We start from the raw sequence: 6,959 nt of genomic DNA, 5'->3' as shown, positions 1-6,959 counted from the left end.
AGGGTTCAGACATACATGTCTTTTTTTTTTTTTGAAATTGTATTTTTTATGCTAAAATATAACTATTGTTGTTATCCATAAATTTTCAAATGTACCGTTTTGCAGGAAAAGGCAGAAATTATTGCTATTTAATGGCATTCATGAATAGAAGAATTCGTTTCAGTGACTGGATGTGATGCTTGATTCATTTCTGACTTCTCAGTGTGAATCCACATGTTGGAACCAGATCCGGGTATAACAATGTGGACCCAGTTTGAAACAAGTGTTTCCCAGATTTCTAAATATTTGTGTTTTCTTGTTTTTATGACAGGTGGTCTAATTAACTTGTTAACACATTTACAGAACAGCATGAAAGCTTCCCGGTTCAATCACAGAAAGAGACACAAATCCCTTTGGGTTTCCATCATGAAAGGTTATGAAAGGCATCTGGCATGAAAACTGCCAGATCAAACATACAGAGCTACCTACTGTGGTGAGTCAGGGCCAGCGTGGTGGTGCAGTGGTGAGAACAGCAAAAAGGTCCTGGGTTCAAATCCACTCCCAGCTGGGGCCCTTCTGTGTGGAGTAACATGTTTTCCCTGTGCCTGTGTGGGTTCTCTCGTGGTGCTTTGGCTTTCACCCACAATCCAAAGAGAACGATAGGTTAATTGGTGGTTCTAATTTGCCAGAGGTATGAATGTGAGTGGTTGTCTGTCTCTCTGTGTTAGCCCTGAAATAGGCAGGTGACTCATGCAGGGTGTCTCCTGCCTCTCACCCGATCACACCTCGGATAGTGTCCAGCTCCTGACTCCCCTGAATTGGATAAGCAGAAAAGAATGGATGGATGAATATATATCTTGCTATTAACAACAATCAGTAGTTACAGCCTTATAATATAATACAATAAGTATCAAAATATTAACTAAATATTCTTAAATGTCCTTATTTTCTCAGTAACTCATTACACACACTGTGATCCATGATAATCAATAGGTTTTCAGTGTTCAGTGCTGTAAAACAGCATTTTACCTTTAGTCACAACGTTTTAAAAAATTTGCAAAAAAACTGTTTAATTGATCTCTGATGATAGTTTCTATTTTTCTTGCTTCAAGGAGAAAAAAACAATCCTTCTTCGATAAAACAGCCTGAATTAATGTAATCATAAGATGTGAAGGAGAGGTCTGCCAGCCTTCAGTCTGTTCGTGCTGCTGACTTCCTTTGTGGTTTATTTACTCATACTTAAATAAGCACCTCTTTCACGGCACATTTTCAATAACATTTCCACTGCTGAGACTAACACAGCCAATTTTATTTTATTGCTTTCCTGACCGTGAGTTATGTGGGCCAATCCAACAGTAATACATTACAACTAAACATATTGTGTGTGGTAGGCTACATTCTGCAACTTACGACTTACTGTGATCCAGGCCACACCGTTTTAGTGCAGATGTTGTAAGTTTGACACAATCATTAAAGGAAGATGACACACCAGAGCTGTTGTCACAGAGGTACGTGTGAGAAAACAAATGCGGACATAAAACGGTCTTTAACTTCCAAGATCACTAGTAGAATATCTGTGTGTTGTCCAGTTGAACCAGTGTGAGAATAATGCAGTTAATAGGTAAATGCATGGAAGCTGCACATTCTGCTCAGGCAGCAGTATTTCCAGATGTATTAATGCATCTGTTGTGTCTTACAGATAAAGAAGCTGCAGCTTGAAACAATAAAACTAGAGTTCACGTGTCATTATGCCTTAAGAAAACACAAAGTCTTCTGTGATGATGTAATATGATTGTATTTCTATAAACAGCAATAAAATCACACATCATTTCTGTCGCTTGCTCACTTCAGTTTCTTTAGCTGCCACAGTTTATCTCTCACTTTTGGACTGTTTTTTGAGCCAAAGAATGTGTTTGATGGCACACACACTGTAAATTATATCATTTTAATTAAGAGATAATTGCCAGATTATGCGATAATCTAAACAAGTCAGTTTTCCACCATATTTCCTCCCATTCTTATCTTACAATATAGTCTTCATGTATCCTGTAACCCTACCGTGTGCTGTAGTTGCACCTTCTGTCCGAATTCTGTTTGCAGCTGCTCTGCAAGAGATGAGAGACAAACTCCACAATCACCATGCAAAGTGTTGTTTAACTTTCGTAAAGCAAGATCTGTGCATTCTGTGTGAATAACTGTATTCCAAGGGCAAACAGGCATGTGAGTATTGTTTCAGGACTTTCCTTTAATCCGCAGAGCGGTGAGTAATTTAGTGTACTGAAACAGAAGAGACTTGTATGTCTTGTAGACAGACTGTACGTTACGAAAGCAGACAGGACAGCAAGGAAACAGAGGTTAAGCAGAGAGCACTGGGGGGAGGGGGTGGCTACTGGTCCCTTTAATGACTCTACCAGTGAAAATATGCAGAGCAGCTTCTGCTTCTGTCATTAGGGGCCCGGCATCACACAGAGGGAGAGAGAGCCCACTCTACTTCCTTCTGGGGGAAAAAGTGGTTGAAACTCAAGAAAATCAAGATTTTAAAACCTTTAGAAGATACATTTGACTTTGGAGAAAGCTCAGCATCATCAGAGAGCACAAAAACTACATCTCTGATGAAAACCAATAATTCCTGATAGAATGATTTAGGGGTTTCTCACAAAAGATGGTTTTGTGTTTTGGGATTAGATTAAAATAACTGATGCCTTCATTCATCATTTACTGAATATAGCACCAGGTTTAAAGCCCAGAGTAACTAAAGTTTCAGCGTTGATGGAGAAGGAAGGTCTTCAGTCTTTATATTCCATCACAGGTCAAGGATTCAAAATGATGTGTGGATGTTAATGCTGTGCCATTATTAACCAATCACATCACCTAGATTATTTTTTATCTTATCTTGCTTCTGAAATTTAACCAATTCTTTAGTGAATAAATTAGAGTGTGGCTGAAGAAGGAAACAATAGGAAAATCTGTGCATTGTGTAGAACGATATAAACTATTTTATTGATCTGTAATTGATGCATCAGTGTGGGCTTCACTTTGATAATAATTGCATTTACCTCTTCCTATACAAATGCTACATTTTACTTCACCTGGTTATTTTCCACCACTAGTGGAATTTTCCAGACATAAACTTTATTTAACCCAACACTGGGGAAATTCGCTTGTTACAGCAGCACAGGAGACAGGAGGAATTAGAGATGCATTAGAAAACAATAAAAAAGGGACGGGGGCAGACTGGTAATAATAATAATAATAAATAATCAATTTTTTTAAAAGCCAAATGTTCAGATGGTTAATATATTCAGTAAATAACACCAAGGTTTTCCTTTTTATATGTACATAAAGTGCAGTAGGAATTATAATAATATATATACATATTAATATTATTTTCATGTCCTGATGATGCCTGATCATCAAATTGTTAGTAATGTTAAATTTTACACTTAAATTTTGCAGGTGAATCAGCATCTAAATTGAAGACTTTAAACTGAAACTTATCTGACCTGTGAGCGCTTTGGGGTTCTATAGCTCCAGTTGCAGCGCAAATTTGTTGCGATCACGTATTTTGACTGTAGAGGAAGGAGTTTAGTGTTGTTCTCTCTATATTTCTGGCTTTACAACCCTATCTCCTGAGACTTCAGTCCTGTAATTGATGGTGTGTCAGTTCAGGATGTTCTAAGGTTGTATAACAATGGTGTAGAGCTGCCAGTAAGAACCTACATATTTATTATCAGGAAAGAATGCAACCCGCCTCCCACCATTTGGATGATTGGCATGTATCCCACGGGGGCTAAAACAGTCTATTAACCACAAACAATGCAGGAATTTATGCTGCTGTAGTATCCACTGCTACACTAATACCTCTGGTATCAAATGTCAAATGCTTTGACTGCTTACCATTTGGGATTTATTTATCTTATGTGTAAAAATGCAATTTAAAATGTATCCAGTGACTATAGTTGTCTGATGTGAAGGTATCCATTTCATATATATACTTATATATGAAATGGATTTCATATATATACTTATATATGAAATGGATATAGTTAAGTAAAGTGCTTCAATCTGTTTTCCATCACAGACCAAAGACAAACGATGAGTCACCAATAAAAGACCAACATTAAACCAATGATGATCACAGAATAAAAGTGCAGTTTTTTCAGTCATGTGAAAAAGAAAGTTGTCACAGTCAAGTACAGCCTGTGATTCAGTAGCTTATAGAATCAAATTTAGCAGCATTAACTTGAGATAATAGTTTTCCGTATGACTTTTCTATACCACTGTTATAGATTTGATGCTTGCTTTACTTGTGATCCTTGTCCTGTTACGTAACCCCAGTTTGGTTTATTTTTTGGACAGATGACCTTATATTTGACTCTAGAATACTCTGATATACGGAGGAGTCCACAGTGGACTCAATGACTACAAGGTGCCCGTGTCCTGTGGTTGCAAAACGAACCCAAATCATCTCCCCTCCATCACCATGCTTGATGAGGCGATGAGGTGATTGTGCTGATGTGCTGTAATGTTTTGTTATCCCTAAACATGTGGTTCCAGAAGTCTTGTGGGTTCTTCAGATCCAACTTTGCAAACACATGCTGTCCTACCATGTTGCTTTTTTAAGAGGCTTTCTCACAGCAAAACTTTTTTAAGAGTGTGTTTTAGCTTCAGTGTAGAGTCTGAGATGTAGCTCCTGGCTTTCTTTGCAGTTTCTCTGAACATTGCACAGTCTGACCTGGGGGTGATTTTTCTGGGATGCTGATCCTGGGAAGAGTGTGCCTTTGTGGTAACCCACAGCTGAATCCTCCAGACCAACCACTAAAACTTTTGCTTTTGTAGAGGTGCTCAGACTTGCTGATGAAAGTGCATTTGGGTAGCAGCTGCTACATACTCTCTTAATTCCTAACAAAAGGTTTTTCTCACAGTATTGCACAAACTTTCGTTTTCACATGACTTTAAATAATTACTAAAACGACTGGCGGATAAAACAAATTTCCATTTGTTTGCTAAATGTAAACTGTAACAGATATTTAATGGCCTGTTGATGGGAGATCTTGCCAGAGGCTGAGTTAATGCCATCCTGATGGTAAACAACCGTCTGCCTTGGCACAGTGCAGCTTGAATAAAGTGTGATGAGGATCAGCCTCATCCTCACTTCATAAAAACAACCTGTCTCATTTGATGTAATTCCACAAACTCTGCCCAACAAGATGTTTCTGTTGCCTGGAAACCTGACTTTGTGTGTTTGCTTATTCAGTCACTTTTCCTCCCATGAAGTCATTACTCGCCTCTTCTGTCCTTTCATTTATAAAGACACAAAGTTCATTTGTCATAAAGTGCCATAAAGTTGTCTTCACTAAAAACCTCTTTAGTGAAAGTGGTGGCTGGTGTCTAAGTTTCTGGCGAATATGTGATTGATATTTATTACGCTTAACCAGAGTATAAATTTGTTTTAGTGAAAAGTATTGCAAATACAGCCTCGTTACATCAATTTCAGATTTTCACGCTCACTCGACCGTGTCGATGAATACGCTATTTTTCCATGAGTGCCTTTTCTACACGTAAACAAAGGCAGAGCATTGCTTTGGCCCTTTATCTGCCTCCAAACTTGACCACACTGACGCTTATTTTCTCTCCCCAAACCAAAGCACCTCTGCAAAGGAAAGTCAGTAATTGGTGGAAACTAAACATGAAGCTTCAAGGTTGTTGAACCTGATTGTGTTGGGTTTTTCACCTCCGGAGAACCCTGTGCTCACAGACATGCGACTGTATGTGTTTTATGTAATAAGCAGTTGACCAAACTTTGCCACTGGCATTTGTCCTTTTACCTGGCCTGAGGCCTGTGGTGCAGGACCCGGTTAAATTCTTCCGCTGCAGGTTGTTCTTTGCCTTGTAATTGACAAAAAGACGTCAGCTAATAAATGTTCTGTGGAAAAACAACAGATGCTGACAATTTTACAGGATTTCTAACAGACATGACAGACTTTGCTCCTCTAGCTCGCTCTGTGACTCTGTGCCTCTTTGTCTGGTTTAACATCACTGAGGGGAAAAAAAAACACTTGCGTAAATCTATGTTTTTAATAACATAGATTTACGCAGCAGAGATGAGCTGGAGATAACAATTCAGCGTTATCTCTAGCTCATCTCTGCAGAGCTTTTTTGTTGTTTCAACCTGCAGCTGTTTTCTCTTTTGTCTGGAAAAGCTCTAAATACCAAACACCAGACAAAGGTAGCAGCTATCTGGTGAACATAGTGGAGCATTTAGCAGTTAAAGAGCTAGACTTGTCCCTCAGGACTTTGTAGAGACCAAAATCGGGCCCCCAGACTGTACTTTCACTAGGTCAGGAAATAAATGAATGGTAAAATGTTGCTGCTTCCTGGGTACGTGTGTCTATAAGCAGCTGTTTGGTTGCTGAGTCATAAGACGTTTTTTAAAAAATGTGCATTTCTAAATGTTATTATTATCATCTTGTACAAAATAACCAAATCTTCAGTTAGTAGTACGCAATCCATACAGACAAGTAATCCAAGCCTGCATTTGACAGCACCTCTTTAGGTTTCATTTGGTTTCCTCTGCCACCAAAAACTTTCGGGCATAATTCTCCTCTCACTGTGTCCTTGATCTAGCAGCTGGTCCAGGGGCACTGCACAGAGGTTGCTCACTGATTACACAACAAAATGGAGATAAATGCACATGCAAACAATTAATTCGCTCAAATCTGCTTCACATCTGAGAGTAAAAAGAAAGAAAAAAGTATAACTGAAGATTTTGTCTTCTTCGAATGGTCAAAATCTGAATTTCTAATTGCTACAAATGCTTTTTTTCTTGTGCCTATCACAAGATTATAAAGTTGATGTGGAATATCTGAATCCCCAGCTCTTCCAGCTTAAGAAGGAAGCATGCAGACTGAGAGCAGAGCAGAGGACAAATGCCCAGATTGACCCTGACAGCACTGATCTTGGGCACGGGGATCGATTTT

Source organism: Aulonocara sp. 'chitande type north' Nkhata Bay, linkage group LG1, assembly GCF_057382095.1.
Source record: "Aulonocara sp. 'chitande type north' Nkhata Bay isolate Kocher_YH1m ecotype deep benthic linkage group LG1, A_spYH_male_GT1.1, whole genome shotgun sequence".
NCBI classification, from domain to species: Eukaryota; Metazoa; Chordata; class Actinopteri; order Cichliformes; family Cichlidae; genus Aulonocara; species Aulonocara sp. 'chitande type north' Nkhata Bay.
Note: the sequence above shows the minus strand (reverse complement) of the source record.